This window comes from Microtus pennsylvanicus, chromosome 1 (assembly GCF_037038515.1).
Source record: "Microtus pennsylvanicus isolate mMicPen1 chromosome 1, mMicPen1.hap1, whole genome shotgun sequence".
In the NCBI taxonomy this organism is placed as follows: Eukaryota; Metazoa; Chordata; class Mammalia; order Rodentia; family Cricetidae; genus Microtus; species Microtus pennsylvanicus.
Window position 1 is genome coordinate 208,745,102 of NC_134579.1, and position 22,207 is coordinate 208,767,308.

At 47.5% G+C, this 22,207-nt stretch overlaps 1 protein-coding gene across 1 annotated transcript in view; it reads left to right on the top strand.

Moving 5' to 3' along the window:
- Nucleotides 1-4,542: 4,542 nt before the first annotated feature.
- Tiam2 (TIAM Rac1 associated GEF 2) overlaps nucleotides 4,543-22,207 on the top strand; it is a 207,184-nt gene continuing 189,519 nt past the window's right edge. The window contains exons 1-2 of the mRNA XM_075950157.1: nucleotides 4,543-4,760; nucleotides 10,341-10,452. The gene's annotated coding sequence lies outside the window, so the exon portion shown is untranslated. The remainder of the gene's footprint in view (nucleotides 4,761-10,340; nucleotides 10,453-22,207) is intronic.

Sequence of the window (22,207 nt, forward strand, 5' to 3'; positions counted from 1 at the left end):
ATTCAGCTCAGTCATTTTCTATGGGGTTACCACTGTGTGTGTGTTTGTGTGTGTGTGTGTGTGTGTGTGTGTGAAGGAATTGAATTCAGTCATTTTCTATGAGATTACTGCTCTGTGTGTGTGTGTGTGAAGGAATTGAATTCAGTCATTTTCTATGAGATTACCGTTCTCTCTCTCTCTCTCTCTGTGTGTGTGTGTGTGTGTGAAGGAATTGAATTCAGTCATTATCTATGAGATTACCGCTGTGTGTGTGTGTGTGTGTGTGTGTGAAGGAATTGAATTCAGTCATTTTCTATGAGATTACCGCTCTGTGTGTGTGTGTGTGTGTGAAGGAATTGAATTCAGTCATTTTCTATGGGGTTACCACTGTGTGTGTTCCTTATGTGTTGATAATGCTCAGGCTGAGGCCGAGGGTTTACATGGCAGACAGACATTTCAGGTGCAGTGAAAGGAAGGAATGGGATAAAAAGCCTGTCCCTCGACCTCCCAGAAGTGAGAAAAGGGTTGTACGGAAGCTCTTGGCCCTGGAGTTGAGGGAAGGATTGTTTGTTTATTGGCTCGGTGTCCTGTGATCAAAAAGTCCAACAAAGTAATGAGCAGCGACCGGAAGCTTATTTTTTTTTTTAAATTTCCCTCCTCCCTCTGTGTTCTACCTCTTCTCTCCCCATTCCTCTCAATAGAGTCTTGCTAATGTAGCCCAGGCTGGCTACATTTTACTCTCTATCCTCCTGTCTCAAGTACTTGGATTATGGATGTGTACCACTGTGCTTGACCTCAGCTTGAACAGGTTAGGAACACAATTCATTCTGCAATTTTTTAAAAGTACATCCTGTGTGTCAGAAATTGTTCTGAGTTACTGGAGATAAGAGAGTGCATTGGCACTGACCCCTTCCCTAGGATCTGTGTAAGTTAAGCATTACGGGTCTGTAAGAGAAGATGCCAGAATGGCGGGATTAGAGAGCCAAAAGGCCATGTAACCAAGTGGCTTGGATACCTTGATGGCTGTGAATGAGAAAGGTGCTGAGGAAAGTGGGCCAGCCTTTTTAAACCTTCACGCTGTCCTTCCCTCTGCCAGCATGGAAATGTGAGGTTGTCACTGAGAGCAGATGGTCTTGCTTTTGTTCTATGAGCAAGCTGGTGAGCTGATGGTAAAGATAATAGCATCAGTACCACTTCCCAGTTCTCTCTCCTCCTTGGCCCTTTTCCAGTTCTCTGTGCTCACCTCCCTTCATTTTTCTCTATTTCTCTTCATTTCACAGTATCTTTCTAGGGCCCAGCAGTCAGGTGTTGGCTAGACATAATTTCTGCACGCCTGTTATTCCCTAAGTATCCAATTTCAACTCTGTCCTGAGCACTGGTGTGGTCTAGTTTCCCAATAGTCTCTCAAGTAGATGCTTCTTGAATGTACCCTCCAACTGGCAGCTGATTGGGGATGGCCTTCGTTGATGAATTAAGATGAAGTTCTTCACATCTGTATGTCCATGTGTAGCTGACTTTTGCATGCTTCTCTGTCTTTATCTCCTGTCAATCTGAACTGAGTGCCCTCCTTCAGAGTGTCCTAGCTGTTTCTCCCACACTGGAGAGCCTCAGGGTCCTCTATCTGGAGAGACCCACTTCTCAGCCAGTCGCTCAGGACTTAGCTCAAATGTGACTGTTCCAACAGGGCCCCTTCTAGCCCAGGAGTTCTGAGGATACTCATCTGCTGAGTCCTGGCACCTGCTAGCTCTATTTTCTCCTGGTTTTCCTTCTTACTAGTCAGTTCTCATGACTGGAAGCCTCCTTAGAAACCAGAAACTCAGAACTTCCTTTTCTTTTCTTTCTTTTTTTCTCTCTTTTAGGATTTATTAATGTATGCCACCAGACCTCATTACAGATGGCTGTAAATCACCATGTATTTGCTGGGAATTGAACTCAGGACCTTTGGAAGAGCAGGCAATGCTCTTAACCTCTGAGCCATCTCTCCAGCCCATGGCTCCTCTCTCTTTATCAAGCCCAGATTCATATGCATGAGATTGGGCCCAGACTCTGGTTATGTGGTGTGGTAGTCAATCTTCACTGTTAGTGCTAAATAGATTTAGAATCTTCTAGAAGACCCACGTTTTTGTTTGTTTTTTTATGTTTTTGTTTTGTTTTGTTTTTCAAGGCAGGGTTTCTCTATAGCTTTGGAGCCTGTCCTGGAACTAGCTCTGGTAGACCAGATTGGCCTCGAACTCACAAAGATCCGCTTGTCTCTGCCTCCTGAGTGCTGGGATTAAAGGCGTGTGCCACCACCGCCCGACAAGAAGACCCTTGTCTCTGTGTGTCTGTGAAGGCGTTCCCAGAGAGGCTGAGGGTTTCAAGACCCACCTTGATCGTGGCACCACCCCACCGACAGGGGACCAAAGAAGCTGGAAGGCAGCCATATTTCTAGCTCTCTGCTTCCTGGTTTGCTGAGATATGAACAGTTTCCCAGTTCCACTGCGCATCCATGAGTAGGTCCACTGTGCCCTACATTGGACATTGTAGACTATACCTTCAAACCATGACCCCAAATACATTCATCCTGTCTTAAACTGTTTCTTGTCATGTGTTGGGTCATGCAACAAAAAACTAACGTGCCTGCTCATCAAGAAGGTGCTTGGAAGCATTTGAGCCTTCGGCACTTTTCTAAGTTTGTGCAATAGACACATTACTTTCATAATCAGAAAATGTGTGTGTGTGTATATGTATATACATACATATGTGTGTATGTATAGTATCAGGCCAGAACCAGCTCCCAAATCATGACACAAAGACTTTTTAATTATGAGTGCCTAATTTTATGCTTGTCCCTCTAGCTCGTGCAACTTAACCTAACCTGCTTCTCTGCATCTATGTTTTTGCCTTGCGCCTTTTTACCTCTTATTCTGCATGCCCTGCTCTGTGTCCAGTTAGCTGGCAGCTGCGTGGGTGGTCCCAGGCACCTGCCTTTCTTTCTCCTTTTCTTATTCTCTCCAAGCCTAGATTCCCTCCTCCGATTTATTCTCTCTGCCCACCAGCCCGGCCCTCTTCTGCCTAGCTATTGGCCATTCAGCTTTTTCTGAGACCAATAAGGTGTCTTAGGCTGGCAAGGCAACATATCTTTACATTGTTAAATAAATGCAGCATAAACAAATGTAGCACATCTTTGCTTAGTTAAAGTAATTCACAACACTGTTTATTGTGTGTGTGGTACATATACATAGTGAACCCACAGAACTTACGATTGTAGACGTCGGGTTAGGGTGGTACTCTCTGCTCTTCTTCATGTGGGGTCATCGGGCTCTCTCCCCAGCTCCCTTCACATTTAAATTGAAAAAAAAAAAAGATTTGTGTGTGTGTGTGTGTGTGTGTGTGTGTGTATGTGTTTTGCCTTTATGTATGCCGGGTGTTCTCTGAGGTCAGAGGAGGGAGTTGGATTCCCAGAATCTGGAGTTATAAGTGATTGTGACCTACTATGTGGATGTTGGGAATGGAAACCTGGCTCCTATGCAAGATGAGTATTATTTGCCACCCAGGCATCGCTCCGCTCGCATGCGCATGCGCACACATGCACACTCCCCTTCCCGTTTAGTTCCATGTCCATTTGCTGTGAAGATCCCCAGCAGCTAGTCTTGCATTGGCGCCTATATTTTGAGGAACCATAGTAACAAAGCAGCAGTGACCCCCCAAGATCAAGCCTGTTGGCTGTTGATGTTCCCTTACAGGACTGGGTGGAGAGGGTCTTTGGCCCTTCACTTGAGATTCCAACCACTCCCTCCAGCACCCTTCGGAGAATGGACTGTCTTCAGAATTGCCAGATTATATAGGCTGAGGAAGGTTCACTAAGGGGGCTTCCAAATACACAACTATGAGTAGTCCATGCTGGGGTGAGATTGTTTAGGGGTCCCCCACACTCACCTATGCTCTGTAAATAAGCCCAGTAAACTCGGTTCCCCAAATTGGACTTTGATGGAATTCTACTTCGGTTTGTTTGTGGTGCTATAAGGAGTAGGTAGACTTCTCCCCAGGGAAAGGTTTTCTTCCACAAATCGACCACATCCGTATCCCTTACCTCTCCTCCCTGAGGGGGAGACTTCGGGTCACCGGGAGATGATGATGGTCCCAGACTGCCAGGTACCTTCCTCTCACGTGGGCCCTCCAGATCACTCAGGTTTACTAATAAGCCCTGCAAGTCCCAAGCCCTGTAGGACTCTGGGTGGCCCAACTCAACACTGCCCTCCCCCTTTCAGCTGTCACACCCATCATCTCTCCGAAGGGAAGAAGATGGGTGTGCTACCGCGAAGTCCTTTGCTTCTGACTTCTGGGTTGGACCCGAGGGAACGTCTTGGCTGCACACTCTGGGGGGAAGGGGCAGGATCGCGCGTGCTTCGCAGTTTGCGGTCTGGGCCACAGAGACTGGCTGGCTCAGCGGACTCCAAGTTGTGAGTTGTTTTTGGTTAGTGGGGACATAATGTGCGGATGGAACCAGACCAGAAAGCAAAGGGGTCCGGGCTAGGGGTGGGAGTGGGGGCGTGTTCCTGAGGGGCGGGGCGTGTCATGGGCGTATCCGGGCAGGGCGGGGCGGGCCGAGCAGCGCGTAGAAAGGTGTGGCCGCGGATCCGGCCTCGCTGGAGCTGTGCGGAGCTGGGGCAGCCTTGACCTCCCTAGGCTCAGCGAGCTGAGAACAAAGTGACGGAGAAAACTTCCTGGAGTGCGCCCGGTGTCCCCGCGGGGCCTCGCTCAGGGGCGCAGAGCGGGGCTCGAGAGGGACTTGGATCGAGGTAAGGGCGACGCAAGCGGGGACGCGGGCGAGGGCGCCGCTGCGCGGCCGGGGCGTCTCGCGTGGGTTCCCTGCCCCGGGGCGTCCCGCAGAACTGCCCTAGCCTTTGCCAGTGGGCCAGGCTCGCCCTTTCTTCGCCCCAGCTTTGGCGGTGATCAGGGGCGCGGCGGGGTCACTTTACTCCCGGCGGCTGGCAGCTCTCAGCGCCTTTGCGTTCTCTCGCATCCAGCCTGGCTCTGGGAGTGATTCCTTTCCGAAGGACTCCAAAGCTACGTCCTGCCCCGCCCCCACGCGCGGCGCGGCTACATAGGATCCAGCTGTGCCATCCAGGTTTGGAGGTGATGGAGCCGTTCATCCCCACCAGTGCCCAACTCTTTGCGCCCAGAGGAGAAGGGCGCAGCGGGGAGCAGGTGAACGTCCCCGGCTTGGCTATCCGGGAGGGGACCGAAGATCGCTCGCCCGGCGACCACCCAGACTAGCGCGGCTCCCCGCCGGCCGCGGTGCCAAGTTTCTGTGAAAGCCGACAACATTGTGTCCCTGATGGATCGTATTTACCACAAACAGTTCAGAAAGAAAAGGGCCCATTCTTCCAGCAGCAAAGTGTGCGAGTAGGATTCCGCGAGGGGTTTTTATCTCCGAGACCGGACACTTAATATGGACGCGCTTCCATGGCTCTCCTTACTTTAAAAAAAAATGAAAAATAGGGTAACTTTATATTATGGGTGGGGAAGCTTGATCGCGAAGATAATTCCATTCAGGGTTGGTTTTCCTGCTGTTGGTTCTCCGCAGGCCGCTAGGTGACATTCCCAGGCCGCCTTGGTGTGCTACAAGTACACACTCCCGGTGTGAAAGTCCGAGGTTCCCTTCTGGGGGCAATTCACACCTTCTATCTTCTGTTTCCCAAATTCCGCTGCGGTCCTCATTTGACAGATAACACCCGACGCCTCCAATTCAAGATTGAAAATACAGTGTCTCTAGGAGCTTTTTTGAAATGCCTTCCAACTTTCTTACAGGTGCAGATCATGTGTTGGGCGTAAAGAGTGCCACCTGCTCCTCTTACGTTTGTGTAGCTAATACTACCCGAGTGCAGGTGACCGTTTGAGCTACTTTCACTGATATTCTCTCTCCCTTTTCTCTCTCTTCCCTTTCTCTTTCTTTAATCTTTAAATTGTAGTTTTAGCCAGGCATGGTGGTGCGCTCATTTAATCCCGGTAGACCTGAGTTCGAGGCGGTAAAAGGCTACATAGTGAAACCTTGTCTCAAGTCCTTCTCCAAAAACAGTGTTGGGGGGATGGGGAGCAACTGGAGAGGTGGCTCGGTGGTTAAGAGTACACATACTGTTCTTGCAGAGGACCCGAGTTCAATTCTTAGGACAGCTCACAACTGCCTGTAACTCAATCTCTAGATGACCTGATATCCCTCTGAACTCCTCCTCCCCCTCCTATACACACACACACACACACACACACACTCACTCACACACACTTTAAAAAGGAAAATGGTTTTTAAAGAAGCTTATCTTGTCAAAATAAAAACCCACTCAAAAGGTCCAATATTAAGAATTCAAAAAGGACTTTCCCATATCATTGGATTTTTCCCTACTCAGTTGAAGGGAAAGTGAAATGTGTTGCTTTAGAGTGGTGAAGGTCTTTTCTGATGGATAAATGTAAAATAATAAATAATGGTGAGGTATATCTAAAATAGAGTTTGTTACTGTACCCAAGCAAGCTCCCACAGGGCCCAAGTCTCCACCTTTAGCGTCCCATAGAAGACACACAAGTGTGGGGCATCCTGTGGTCTCAGCACTCAGGAACCTGAGGCAGGAGGATGCCTTGCTGTAGGTCTGCCTGGGCTCCGTAGTAAAAGCAAACCTGAAGACACTAACAGGAGCGACACTGTGGCCCACACCTTTAGCTCCTGCTCCCAGCACTGGGGAGGTGGCAGGAGTCCGTGTGAGTTCAAGATGAGCCGGAGCTGCGGAGTGGAAGCCTGCCAGCAGACCCAGACCACGTCAGGTCCTGGATAACGAGGCCCTGCCGTCCTTGCCTCTCCCTCCTCTCTTCCCTCTGAGGAGAGCAGGCACACTGTCTGCTCCAAACACGTCACACCATAGCGTGTCACTTCCAGGCCATTGTCTAGAAGGAACCCACATTCTGCTTACTCCGTTCCTACTCCCCTTCTCCATCTGCCGGGCACCCACACATCCCCTCATGTGTCAGTCAAATCTCCCGTCCAAGGAAGCTGTGTTTCCTATGTCTCCTGGCAGAGCAGAAGCCTTCCTCCTCCAGTTGTCAGTGTCTGTACCAGGACACACTTTTAAGTCTGCGGTTTTTGTCACCTCGCACAGCCCTGGGTGTTTACTGTACAGGTCAACCTGACCAACAGGCGAGCAGAGTCAACAATCAATTCATACTCAATTTGCCAAGCCCCTGGGTGCTCTTCCACACTGGAAAAGGATTCCTTTTGTAATTCACTCAATAGTATATTGTGGATCACTATTCCCCAAGCCCGTCTACTTCTGTATTCACCACAAATCAATGGGAACGATGAAGGGCCTGGATAAATGAGAAAAGAAAGATATATGTATTTAATAAGCTCCACAAAGAAACAGGACAGTTTTTTTTCATGTGTGTGTGTGTGTTAAGTATATAAAAATGTGCTTTATTCAGCTTTGATGTCTGGCTGTCCCACTTAGGCATATGTCTCTGATGACAAGGAAGGATCCATGAGAGGATCCACGGGTAGGCGGCAGCCTTGTATCACGTGGCTGTTCTCAGCCAACCTCCTTTCCAGGCACCAAAGTTTGCATCTAATCAGGATCTGGAGAGAGATTTGGTGCAGGACTTGGAAGAAAGGCCACGAGGAGCTTTGCTTCTGTAAACATGGGCCAGTGAATGGGATTAGCGTTCATGGAAGAGGTTGTCACCTCAGAGTGACAGCACAGAAGAGACGGGAGAAAGAGTGCCCCAGTAGGGTCATCGAGCATCCTCATCTACTCATATGTGCACAGTTTTGATGCATGGACAGTTTGCTGTATGGCTCTGAACAAACGCTCCAGATGTGTAGTTAGAACATCAGTCTGTGGGATAATCTGTAGCATTTGTTCAAGCTGCAAGAAATACAGGGATCATCTCAAAAACTTGTGAAATTGTGCTATGAAGTATATACGTGGTAGATGGCACTGTGTCTGTCTGGTTAAATGGAATCCTGTGTCTCGTGGGGTTCCTCATGGTGAAGTAACATTAAAGATAATAGGGACCATTCTGTCATTTTGTGAGTAAAGAAGCTGAGTGCCAGGGACGCGTCCAAGTCAATAGGCTTCTGCAGAGGCATCGCCGTTGTGAGCGCTCAGCTTTCCTGGCTTCTGGGTTGTCGCTGTCTGTCCAAGTCCCTGTAAGAACAGCAGGCATTCTACACTTTCTGTCGTTGGCTTAGCAGAGACATTTTGAAATCATAAACTGTCTTAAAACGGCATGCGCGAATGGGGTATGAATTACCAGTTTAAGGCAAGTCCAGGCTGTGAAGTGAGCTAAAGTCCTATGGAGTCGGCCGTAGTGGGTGGAATCTGGCCTCTGTACACACACTCCTGAAGTGTGCTAAAAGGCAGAGGATACACATGGATGGGATGGATATCTGGATGGATTGGATCTACCATAGGGAAGACAGGTTTTTATTCCATCCCGTATCAATTTCTAGAGAGAAGCCAGAAATCATGACAGAAAGGCACACGGGAGGTAGCCTGGGCCGAGCCCTCTGGTTCACAACCTTGGTTCTTCCTTTGGGGCCCTCTCAGAAGTTTCCGTTATTAGAAGGTTCACAGGCGCTCACGTGTGTAAGAGCACTTTGCAAACTTTGGGACAGAAATCAGAGAAGCTGGAGCAGTGACTGAGAGATGCCACTGTGCGGGCGTTCTGTGTATTTTTATCACATTCATCCCTCGGAATAAAGCAAAGCAGGGCTTTGCGGGTCGGGGAGAAACCTGGTACACACAGTTCTCCTTCAGCGTCTAACAGGGATTGAGCGTACTGCCGATCTCGTCACACTGTTCGCTCCCAAACATGAGCTGCCTACGAGAACTTCAGGTGCTCAGCAATGAGTCACACGAAGCAATGCCCGAAGCCACTGCTTAAACTTAGGCGGAGGAGAGAGAGGCCAGATTTGTACACCAGCAAATCCCTCTGGGGATGGTCTGGAGTGTGTTTGGAGAGGCAAGGCTGATGGAAAGGTCCCTTCTAGCACTGTGATCTGAGGAGGTAACAAGAGGATCTGAGGACAGACGAGGAGGAAGCGACCAGAACTGTGGAGGGGAAATGGGCTTGATGAGAGAGGCCAGGGAGGATGAAATCCTACAGAAAAATGACACCCGGACTGTTCATCCACGTCAGCTGGGGACCTGGGGATTGACACCTGGGTCCACACCGTTCTGAAATCGCCTAGTGAGTGTGCCCATTCTAAGTGAGTCAGGGATCGTGATGAAAGCCGCCTAAACTTTGAAAGTTGGATTTTGTAGTATGACAGAATGTTGAGTATAAATTGCCCAGCCACAGATGGTTGAGGCAAATAGCAGCAGACCCTTCCTGTCTTGAGCCCTGTGGGCTGGGGCCCTGGCCAGCACACTCCCTTCCCCCTCCCTGTCTTGTTGGGGACTGGCCCCCTTGGTTTCCGTTTATGAGGTTTGTAGATGAGGTGACAGAATCTGAGCTGCAGTGTTAATCGGATTTCCTGATTTCCTGGTGTTGGGTTATCAGGTTTCTTTTCAGTCAGGGCCTGGCTTTCCAAATGTGTCATCTGTACGTGGTACCTTCAAGTGTTACTATTACTTATCATGTGGAAGGAGACCGCTTCATGAAGGTTCTTTGTAAGCGGTTTGTGAACCAGCTAACAGATTCGCTCCTCGCTCCTTCCAGTGGCGAGAGCTCAGGATTCTAGTGGCCGTAAAGCAGAATGATGAGGTTTGGCCGCATTATTTAATATCACTTTAAAAATTCAGGGTTTCATTCTTGTTCAGCATTGTGCACTGTGGGATCTCCTCAAGGTGAAGGAAGACTGCCGTAGCTTCCTCACAGACTCACTGACACTGGGTGCTGCAGAGACTTGGGCCTGCGGAGATAGAGGTCTGGGACCCAGAGGCTGGGACTCAGTTTGCAGAGCGCCTGCCTCACCTGCACAAAGCAAGCCCTGGGTTTTACCACATAAACCAGGTGTGGTGGTGCACACTTGTGGGCTCAGAAGTCAGGAGGTGGAGGCCGCAGGATAAGGAGGCGAAGGTCATCCTGTGTCGCAGAAAAGCAAAACAAAAACAAATGCTGGCAAATAAGCAAGAAACCAGGCAGAACCAGCCCCTTTCTTCTTGTCTTTTCTTCGCTGTCATCTGCTTCTTTCTTGGGTTTGTTGTCTTTCTTGCCCTTTGTGGTCCTCCCTATGACCGTCAAGCCCAAGCAGGGCCCTCCCTGTGACCGTCTTGGGCTCTTTGCCCTTGTATGGTTTGTGCCCGTTGCTCTAGCGCCCTGTGCTGTTTCATTGCGGGTAACTTCCCATCACATAGGGACCATTGTTTATTTTACCGGTGTGTTCTTTCCAGGTGGAGCCCCAGGCTTTGAAAAATGCTGATAAAACGGCGGCGTCGCTTTGTGTGACGCGCTGGTTGAAATTCTTATTGAAGATATTCCAACAGGATTCCGTCTCGACAAAAGGTGAGCGAGCCTTGGTCAAATCTAAACATTTTTTGTGTGTGCATGTATGCGTTTGTTTACTTGTGCGGTAGAGAACACATATGTATACATGCACGTGGAAGACAGGTTGATGCTGAATGCCTTCCTTCAAGGTCTCTCACTGAACCTGGAGCTTGCCAATTCAACTAGACTGGCTGGTCACTAGGCACCCAGGGCCCCCCATCTCTGCCAACACTGCATTGAGATTATAGGCTCACCTGGGTGTGTGGCTATGCAGAACCCCTTCTTTTTTCTTTAGCATGGGTCCAGAAGATTGAACTCACATCTTCATGGTTTATCCACTGAGTCCTGAGTTTTTGAGTCTCTAAATGGGTCTTAGCAGTAATAGAGCGTTGTGATTAAAATGCAGAATTCCCAATGTTTCCAAGCATGGAGCAGTAGCAGTGTCCTATCCTGGGCATCTGTAGATCTAGATTCTAGTCTAGAATTGGCAAGTCATCTTAACCTTTAAAGCCCATTTCTTCCAGAGGGCAAGTGACACAGCTCTTGAGAGATTCCCTCTGTTTTCTGCCCTAGGGCACCAGGCTTTTCTCATTCATTTTCTCTTTCAGCTTTGTGCCCAATCAGTTGGCTGATTGGCAGAGTAATAGCCACACCTGTGCTCACATTCTGGGCAACCGAGACTTATTAAAATCATGGGCTTTGAGAAGAGTGTGTGCAAGCTGGGCATGGTAGTGCACGCCTTTCCAGCACTCGGGAGGCAGAGACAGGTGGGTCTCTGAATTTAAGGCCAGGTTGGTCTACAGAGCCAATTCCAAGACAACCAGGGCTACACAGAGAAATCCTGTTCAGCCGAACCAACCAAAGCAAAAGAGGGTGTGTAGTCTGTATAGATGGCTTCTCAGTTAGCAGCCCAGCATTTGTGGCTCTTACAGAGGAGCTCAGTTAGGTTCCCAGCATCCATGCTCTGTGGCTCACAACTACCTGCCACTGTAGCTCCAGGGGTTTAGACTCCTTTTCCTGGACTCCACGGGCACTATATTCATGTGCACAAACCCACCCACAGACACAGAATTCAAAGTGGAAATATTTTCGAAAGAAAAGAGGGTGTTTGTGGATGCAAATTGAAATGGAGGAAGAACGCATGTGGGTTGAGGGGTCACATGACGATGGGGATTGCACTGGATTGGGAGGTTGCTTTTGGTTGGGTGGTCACTTCCACAATATCAACCCTAAGTCTCTCCCCGAGGAGCTATGGGCAATTGATAGTGTCTAGCAGAGAGAGACTCGGGTTTCTTAAGAGAGTGGCCCCTGGTAGGCCTAGCCCACTTGCTGTGGATGGCCACACACCCAAGACTGTTTGGGGGACACAGATTGGACTTGATGCTGATTTTAAAGGGCCAGGTGGGGAGGAAAGCAGGGTCAGATCTCGGAGGAATCGGGGAAGGGAGGGTGAATACAGTAAAAATGGGTCATGTGAGACCTTCAAAGAACTGCTAAAAAGTTCTAAAAAGAAATGAAGATGTCAACATGAATAAGGGTGGCGTTGAGCCTTCTGGAATGGGTACCACTCTGTGAGTTCATTCCCTGATGAATGTTGCTGAGTCAGAAACCAAGATATTTTCCTTCAACTCGCCCATTCTCTGTTTCCGCTCTGGAAAATCTTCGTGGTTTCGCAAAGCTGTATTTATGCACTGACTTTCCCGTGACAGATGCCCTAGTTTGCTTCTCCACTGCTGGGATCTAACACCTCGGCCACAGCCTCCTTCAGGAGGAAGCAGTGTTTCCCTGTCACACTGTATCACTCAGGGAGGTCAGGGCAGGTGCCCAAGCAGGAGCCTGGAGGCAGGAACTGAAGCAGAGGCCATGGAGGAGTGCTGCTTACTGGCTTGCTCCCTGTGGTTTGTTCAGCTTGTTTTTCCTATACAACCCAGGACCACCTGTGCAGCAGTGGAACCGCTCACAGTGGGTTGGGCTTTCTCCTAGAAATCAATCAAGGGAATAGCCCGCAGACTTGCGTCCAGGGTAATCTGATGAAGCCATTCTCTCAGCTGAGTTCCCCGCTTTCTTGGGTGACTCGAACTTGTGTCAAGTTAATAGAAAGCTGGCCAGCATGCATATGTCTGTGTGCACGCTGTGTGTATGTGTTTGGCCATGCTGTCTGTACAGAGTGGTGGGTATGTTTAAAGATGTTTTGGGACAGGTGATTTTTATTGGGGCCTTTACTATTATCCACTCTGATGGAAAGTGAAGGGTGACCTGAACTATTTGAAAGCCTCTCTCTCTCTCTCTCTCTCTCTCTCTCTCTCTCTCTCTCTCTCTCTCTCTCTCTCTCTCTCTCTGTGTGTGTGTGTGTGTTTGAACTGTTCTTGTCCTTTCGTCGTCAGTAGTCAGAAGTAATAAGGTGGGGTAGCCCACCAAGGACAAGACTGGATCTCTAGTTTCTGGGGAACTTTGGAAAGAGTAGCTGTGCAGGCTTGAAGCAAACTTTATATTCTCTCTGGTTTTCATTTCTGAGTGTCTGCACATGTGTGATCATGTATGCATGCATATGTTTGTGTGCACACTTGTGTGTGTATGTTTGGTGACAGGATCTCCAACTTGGGTCTCTTCCTCAGTCATGTTCCCCCTTGCTTCTTGGAAACATGATATTTTTATTGCCTTACTTACTGATATTTTTTCTAGGCTGGATGACCAGGATGTTCCACACCTGGATTTTTATTTATTTATTTTTTTAATGCTGGTTCCAGGTGTGGAACTCAGGCCCTCATGGTGTGTAGCAGACACTTTACTGACAGAGCCATCTGTCTACCCTTTGGCTTTCATTCCTTAATTTGTGACTTTGGTGTGCAGGAAGTCACAGTGAGCTAAGCGATCTTTAGGGAGGGTTTAAACCGTGAAAATCAGTGTTTTTGTGCATCTGTGGAGTGTCAGAAAGTGAACGGGGACCATCTCTATATAGGGGAGAGGGGCGAATCTGCAGCCTGCTATTCTGTCTACTGCTGTTGGAACGGGTCTACATGGCAGACAGCTACCACCCAGCCTGAGTAAGGAAGTGTGTGTGTGTGTGTGTGTGTGTGTGTGTGTGTGTGTGTGTGTTATAAACCAATGATGAGTAATTAGATGGAAAGATTAGGTTATTTTCTGTGATCTTAGGACTGGATACTGTACATTTTAAGTTCTCAGGACTAAAGACATTGAAACATCCAGGAAAGAATTGAAGCAGGATGTAATGAAGGCAGGATGTAAAATGAGGATAGGGATAGCTTACTACTCTACCTAAGACTGGCCATCACATCACCTCAGCAATAGGCTGTGTAGGCAAGGATCAGCAGAGTGCTGGTGCGGATGGTTGATTTGTAGTTTAACAGAAACTTTTTAATACATCTGGTCCCTACAGGAGAGAGTCTGTGTGTTAATATAATATATCGATAGTGAGAGACATTTAGAAACAGTGTTGGCCTCTTAGGAACATGTGCTTTGTAGTAAGAAGCCTTCTTACCTCTTCAGTGATGATCCATTTTGTAAACGACATGGGCATGAGAGAGTTTGCTTGCTTCGACTTCAGCAGCCTATGCTCTTGGAGTTTTAAGATTATCTATCTTAATTTTTTTTTTTTTTTTTAGGGATGTCATTCTGTCTGGCTGTAGTGAGTCTAGTAAGTGTTTGGTCTGGAAACATTTTATGTTCTGGAGTCTTGATGTGTGTGGAGGAGAGATGTCATTGCATTGTGGTATGTTTTGAAAAGCTGCCTGAATTATGGTGGCCTGATAAATCCGATTAGTTAGAGAATTCACTAAAGCTTGGATTGTACTGAGTCAACAACTAATACCAGACGTTTTCAGTGAATCAGTCAGCGGGTGGGTGCACACATCTGCTACCATCAGCGTTAAATAACACCTTGTGAAATTTCCCATCGTCTAAAGGAAGCCCTTTGCACACTCATGGAGTGCATGGAACAGTTTTGAATAATTCCACATTGTAACTTATAGACTGCGGCTACCTGTGTACGGCCTATGCCACTACAGATATTGTAGCTGTAAGCAGCTATGATATTAAGAGAGAATGTGTCTTGTTCACAGATACATATAGAAGAGGCTTTGGGCCCAAGTCATGATGATCCTGTGTAGTTTTCGAATGAATCCCGTGTGTTAGCATGCAGTCTGGAGCAGCAGATACTTTAGAAATCATCTAATTGAAACCATTTCTCAGAAGGGAAACTTGCTGTTTCTGCTTAGTTAGTAAGACGGCTCAGTCAGTAAAGTATTTGCCGTGCAAGCAAGAGGACCTGGGTTTGAGTCCCCGGCACCTGTGTGAAAACTGAGCATGGTGGCCTGTGTTTCTAATCCCAGTGCTGGGGTGGGTGGAGACTTGGGAGGGGTGTCTGTCTGTCCCTGGGGCTCACTGTCCAGCCAGGTTTGCCAAATTAGAGAGCTTTAGGTTTGGTATGAGACCCTGTCTCAAAAACTAAGGCGAAGAACAATTAAGGAAGACATTGAACTTTAACCTCTGGCCACCGTGTGCATGTAAATACATATGAACATTGCACATATCCACTGCACATGCACACACACGTATGCACACACATGATTACATGTATACTATGCACACAACCTCCTTTAGCTGTCTCCTCACTAGAGTCTGATTAAAGACTAGACATTGCAGTTCTTCAGATTTTTTTCCATGCTTAAGAATGAGAAGATCTTGTTATGAGATTTATATAAAAATGCTGGGAAATATTTCAGCATCTTTCAATGGAGAATTTCTGCTCTGTTTTCCTGAGACGGGTTTTCACTATGTTTCCCAGGCTGGCCTGCAGCTTGCTATATACCTCAGGCTGGCTTTGAACTCAGGTTCATACTGTGTGAGCCTCCCTATGTGAGGATTGTAGGTGGACACCACCACCCCTGCCTTTACTAGTGAATCCTGGGAGTTAGTAAAGGTAATAAGAGCTTCCCTAGCTTGTTCCTTGTTTGACCTTTAGACAGTGTTATCTCGAGGGACGGACGAGCCGTGAAGCATGTCTGTTCATGAAAGGAGACTACTGTGCGCTAAGATGGAAAGGCCTCTGCCCAGCCCACCGTGCTTAGGGAATGGGAGGATTCCCTGAAAATTATTTGAGCTGAAATGCTTCCTAGAAGCAATGTAGTTCATCTTTTCATATAAGAATACAATTTATACTATTTATTTTAGTATGAATCACTGTGATGTTTTAACTGTTTCAAAAAAAAAAAAAAAACAAGTGTTACCTTCAAAGCCCATCAGGTTATATTATTATTTTTTTCAATCTGGTGAATTTTGCATGAAGTGTCTGAAGAAAAATTTCCCAAGCTTATTTAAAAAATGTTTTCATTAGCATATATTAATTATACACCATGAATTTAATTATGACATTTGAACGCCTAATCACTTTGATCATGTTCACGCACCATTGCCCTCTCCTGCGCCCCTCCCACTGATTTTCCTTCTCCCAGCTACCTCCCCTTCTGCTTTTATCTCTCTCTCTCTTTTTGTTAATGACCCAGTGTGTTTACTAGGGTCTCTTAGAGGGAACATCGGTGAGGATAGGCACCACACAGTGGCTACACCACTGAAGAAAATGTCTCTCCTACCCCCATCAACCATCATTTGCCTGTAAATCCCCAAGAAGGAAAGAGCCTGTTCTCCCATGACAAAATGTTGATGGGCTTAACCTTGTCCAGGTCTTTTGCAAGTAACCACAGCCTGTCAGAGTTCAAGAGTGTGTCTACTCTGTCTCTTCCACTGGCTTTCCCATTCTTTCTGTCCCCACTTCTGTGCGATTAGAGGAGGTTTCATATGCATGCATACAGGTACACACACATATGCATGGGTACATGTGCCTGCACACACACACACACACACACACACACACACACACACACACACACACACACACACGTCCCATTTGCAGATGAGCAGTCAGCAGTCATGCATTCTCTTCTCTTTGACCAGTTATGAGTCACTGCAGGGAAAGTCCACAGGAGGAGAAGGACATCAGTTCTGTCATCAGGATGTCACTGAACCTGGAGCTAGGCCAGTGGCCAGCAAATTCTCCTGTATCCGAGCCCCACAGCACTGGGCTTATAGACACATGGGCAGCCATGATGGGGGTCTGGGATCTGCACTGGGGCTCTTGTGCAGCCAGCATTTTTATCCATGGAGCCATCTCTCAGTCCCTTATTTATTTTGTTCTCTCTCTCTCTCTCTCTCTCTCTCTCTCTCTCTCTCTCTCTCTCTCTCTGATATTATGGGTGGTACATGCCATGGGATATCTTTTCACAAGTTTTGTCTCTCTCTCTTTTGGATTTTCGAGACAGGGTTTCGCTGTAGTTTTAAAGCCTGTCCTAGAACTAGCTCTTGTAGACCAGGCTGGCCTCGAAGTCAGAAATCCACCTGCCTCTGCCTCTGCCTCCCGAGTGCTGGGATTAAAGGCATGCTCCACTACCACCCAGTCAAGTTTTCTCTTTTACACTGTGAGTTTGGGGGATTGAATTCAGGTTGTCAGGTTTGCACTGAGCCATCTCTCTGGATCTGTGCTGTCATTTTAAATAATAAATTGATTATTACATGTGTTTTGGTTGCGTGTATGTAAACGTGCCACCTGTGTGCCTGGTTTCTGCAGGGGTCAGAAGAGAGCACCAGATTTCCTGGAACTGGAGTTGCAGATGCTTGCGAGCTTTCATGTATGTGTGGAGAACTGAACCTTGGTCCTCTGCAAGCACAGCAAATGTTCCTCACTGTTGAGCTCTCTTTCCAGTCCCTTAAAAGCTGTGTTTTGTAAAGTGTGAGCCACTGGTGGCAAATTAGTTAAGAGGTAATAAATTGTGTGTGTGTGTGTGTGTATGTGTGTGTGTGAGTGTGAGTGAGTGTGTGAGAATACTTATTGATTTTTCTTGAGACAGAATCCTACTATGTAGCCCAGGCTAGCTTTAAACAAAAACAAAACAAAACAAAAAACCAGAACCATTCCAATGATTTTCTTTTTTAGAAACACCCACATTAGGAAAATGTACAACATGGAATAACAAAATAATATGGAATGCCAGCATCTACATGTGTATTAAGGTTTTCCAGAGAAGCAGAACCAATAGCGTGTGTATCCATGTGTGAGGGATGTCCCCTATCCCGTAGAGCTGGAAACTGAGGTCATGTGGGAAAGCCTGGACCACTGCACTCCAGCCCCTGTGTAGTTGTGCTGTAAGGACCTGACTGACAGTTGTGGGTCTGAGAAGTCCAGGATCTGCAGGGTGGGCAGCATGTGAAGCCCAGGAAGCTGCTGGTGTGGCTGAAGCCCAAGGATATCTATGATGGAAGACCCTCATGCCCAGGGTTCTGTTAAGTCATGATTCTATAAATATGTATAAAATCACCTTTACAGCATTAACCCTAGTACAGTTCCACCTGTGAGCCCCCCATGGCTCACGGTGGGGGATGATCTGCTGTAGCCAAAGATTGCCAACTGGAATGCTACATCTCAACAAAACCCTTCTCCAAGTTGACACATGATATGTTGGTGTCAAAGTTACATAGTTGGTCAGGTGTTGCCCACCAAAGTTAGACATTGAGAGGTCTGTGTAGACTTCTCCCTACCACATCTCTAGAGGCTGTGTAAGGCTGACCAGAGCTTAGCCACAGCAGAAATTCCCAGGCTAGGGAGAGTCTGTCTTATTCACCTTGGGGACTCTTCCAAAAACCTGGATGTTTATGCTTTAGCAAACCTCTCCCAGGTATTGGTCTCTCTGTCTCTGACTCTTTCTGTGATGTTTTCCTTTTCTTCTCTTTTTTAAAAAAAAAATTTCATTTTTTGAACATAGTTTTTCGCCTGCATGTTTGTGTGAGGATGTCAGGTCCCATTGAACTGGAGATGCAGACAGTTGTGAGTTGCCATGTGGGGTGCTGGGAATTGAACCCGGGTCCATTTGGAAGAACAGTCAGTGCTCTTAACCTCGGAGCCATCTCTCCAGCCCCCCACCCCTTATTCTTCTCTTAAGACAGAGTCCTACTATGAGCCCAGGAAAAAAAATTCTTTATTCCTTTATATTTTCTTTTTTTTTTTTACAAGGGCACTGAGTATTGAACCCAAGCTCTTGCACAACAGAACACTTTATCCACTGAGCCATCACCCCACCCCTCCTCCTCAGGTATCTTACGTAATGACGGGGAGAGCTGAAGGTCTGCCACTGTGCTGACGGGGGCATGAGGTCACTGGGCTATACAATGTCACCCCACATGGTGGCAGACCCTCCCGGAAGTTTGTCTGCCGCACTCTGCACCCTTTTCTGTTGTGTTCATGTGCAATGACTGCAGGGGCATCTACGGGAAGAATGTGTGGTTGGTAGGAATCTGAGCCACAGCCTCAGAGATCTCCATGACAACCGTAACATTTTTACAGTGTGTTGGGACAGCAAACCCAGGAAAATAGTACAGCTGCCCTGTGACTCACAGGTGACCAGCTCTGTGCTGGGTGACTTTTCCCTTGAGATGGTGAGCTGAGGATCTGGGACGTGTGTCCATGTGTATGAATCGGCAGTTGGTTTCTTTCCATTCCTCCCTTTTTTTCCCTCCCTGCTCCTCCCTGTTTCCGCCTCTGCCTCCTCCTCCCCATTCACTCCTTTCTGCTCCTGCCGTGTTGTCCAGCCTTGCTCTGATCTCACCGTCCTCCTGAGTGCTCCCATTGCAATCACGTACCCAACAGGTTTGTTTTCTTAAACCTCGGGAAGAGGTACAAAACTGGATTTAATTTAGGAGCTGACTCTTCAGGCCTTGTAGTCGTGGGCGAACCCTCTGACACATCAAATGATTCCTATTTTTAAGGTGAGCCTGTCATTAAGGGGTCCGTGGGAATTCTAGAACTTGCACTGGTTGGGAAACCTTTAGAACAGGGCATCATCTAGTGTGTGAATTAGTTTTCTTCCTTAGACCCAAGCTGTAGAGCTACTGTGATCCTGGAGTGTTTCAGCTTTTACAAACACACTTCTTTGCTATCATTTTGGGTTCTCAGCTTGGTCTCCCATTATAGTCAATGAGTAACCTGGACCATTGCTTTAGCCCAGTCCCGTTCTGCATTGAGAATCCTTTTGTCCCAGTGAACACCACAGGGAGTTACGCTGACCTACTTTTTCTCCTGAGAGGTGTGTCTGACAGCCATTTGCCCTGGGTGGGGTATGCAGCTTGAACATGTGGTAAGCATGATTTTAGTTCCATGGGGATAACCCTCTGTTTTAATACCTCATCTGACCCTCACAATTCCGTTTAATTGCAGCTGTTTTGATATTGGGCCAAGTCACTAAAAACTGGACAACTGTCCATGGGGAGACAGTAAACTTTTGATGACCATCCCAGCCAAAGTGGAATTCTTCTGCAAAGAACTGCTTTTTCAAGAATTCTCCTTGTAAATGCACAGGGAAATTGGCAGCCGTTGGGTACTTTGGGAGGGATTGTGGTGAGTGCCAAATGGCGCATAGCTACTGTATGCTTGGAAAATGTTAACGAGAAGCTGGGCTTCTCTGTGTGTGTGTCTTGGCCTTTGGAGATAGCTGTCATGTAGGAAGAACCATCTTTTAAAACCAAATGTAGACCTTGGGCATCCTCCAAGGGGAGTGTTGTAAATATATCCAGGCTGATACTCATGGGTTTTCTTTGTAGAAAGAAAAGAGGGGTGTTTAATAAGAACCGTAAAGTCTTTGAGCAGAGCTCGTGATTTCAAAGAGGTGCTCTTTCCTCGAGGCCAGGTTCTTGTAAACATTGTATTTTTGGTCGCATTTCTCTCTGCACCTCCCCCGTGGTTCGCAACCCCTCCCTTTAGGGCCCCTTTTGGGAAGGGGTGGTACCAGGAGTAGAAACTGCTGTATTGCACATGCTAGGCAAAGACTATCCCGCTGAACCACATCATTGTCCCCGTCACCGCTTTTTATTTCAAAGGAGGACTCATTATTATTTTTTTTTAATTTTTTTGGATTTTTCGAGACAGGGTTTCTCCGTAGCTTTTTGGTTCCTATCCTGGAACTAGCTCTTGTAGACCAGGCTGGCCTCAAACTCACAGAGATCCACCTGCCTCTGCCTCTGGGATTAAAGGCGTGCCCACCACCGCCTGCTGGAGGACTCATTATTAATAGTACAAGCTGCCCTTGAACTCCCTCTGGAGCCCAGGCTGGCCTTGAACTGGTAATCTTTTTTGCCTTAGCCTGCCAAGTAGTTAAAAATATAATTCTGTGTTACTCAGCCTGGCTGGTATTGATTATCTTTTCATTTCTTTGGAGTGACAGGGTCTCATTCACCGGGCACATGGACCTACCTCATCCAGAGCCCAGAGTGTCACTGACCTTGTGATCTTCCTTCCTTGCCTCTTGCGTGCAGGGAGGACAGGTGTGTCCCTGACACCTGGCTCCACAACTGCATTTTTTCAGCCTGTCTTTAGTGTGAGAGTGTTTACAGCCAAGGGGTGTTTACAGAGCAGGAAGGGAAGAAGATCCTTATCATATTTTGATTCTCTCCCCCCTCCCCCACTCCTCTATTGAGCTTCTGATAGAAAGCAAGCAGTCTTAGGGAAAATAGTCTGTATTTGGACCAGGTGGGGCGAGAGTACCATAAACCACTGGCCAGAACCAGCTAATTCATGATTCTGTTATATGTATAAAATTAGCCTTACAGAATAAGCCGTAGGACAGTTTCTCTGGCACGACTGTAAGTTCTCCTCACATACATACTTCCCCTCCCATCTTTAAAGTCTTCCATTGTGAAGCTCGGACGCCGTGATGTGTTGGAATCACGAGGTACAGAAGGGATGGCGTGAGCTTGGGTTCACTCTGAAGGGTGGAAATGACAGAACCAGTTCTCTCACCTGGTGGGGCTTGGCCTTCTGTGGCTTCTCTTCCAGCGTCTCATACATCTACCTGGCGTGGATGACAGACCCCTGAGCCCGAAGTACTTGGGGGTGCTCAGTGCTCCTGTGTGACAGCGGAATTTGGGGTCTGCAGTCATCCGAGGTCTCGCGTGCTCTTGAAAATGCCTTAGGTCATCTAGAAGCCTTTTGAGAGTCTTGTAGGTGCTTAGGAAGTTTCACTTTTCGAAAAGAGCATTTGGAGTTTGAGGATTCGTGATGCTTTGCCCATGTGTGTCAGGTATGTCATGAGGCACGTTCGCACGACTTTTCAGATGAGCGGCCCCCTAGCCTGCGAAGTGTGGACGTCGTATGTGAGCATATTGCAGCCCAGATTTGGGCCCGAGTCCCAGTGTGTCTGACTTAACGTCTTTCCTCCCAGCTTGTTCTTTGGAGGGGGAAGGGCTCAGAGCACATGTGCATCTTACACAGGCCATATGGAATCTAAAGAGCTGTGCAGCCCTGACAGCTGTTTAAATTATCGGCGACACCGCATCCTACCATTAGTCAGGATGATGGATGGTTGACAGTTTCCGTCAGAAGAGGCCCGGCTCTGGGTGCTGGAGGAGGCCTCACAGGCTTCCCTCCATGTTCGGTCAGTGCAATTGGAAGCGGGTGTGCTGGACTAAAAAGCACCGACGGCTCAGCCAGAGAGTCACACAAACGTTCACGTTTGTCACCTGCCCATCCTGAAGTGTGACACGTCACTGTTGTAGACTTTGCCAGCGAGAAAACTAGGCAAAAACTAAGAAATGCCATTTTCCATGAGCTAATGCCCACAAAATCTATTTTTACCAGACTCTTGCTAATTAGATTCATATCTCGTTTTGTTAAATCTTTGCCTTTCAAAAATATTTTTCATTCCTTCTTTTCTGC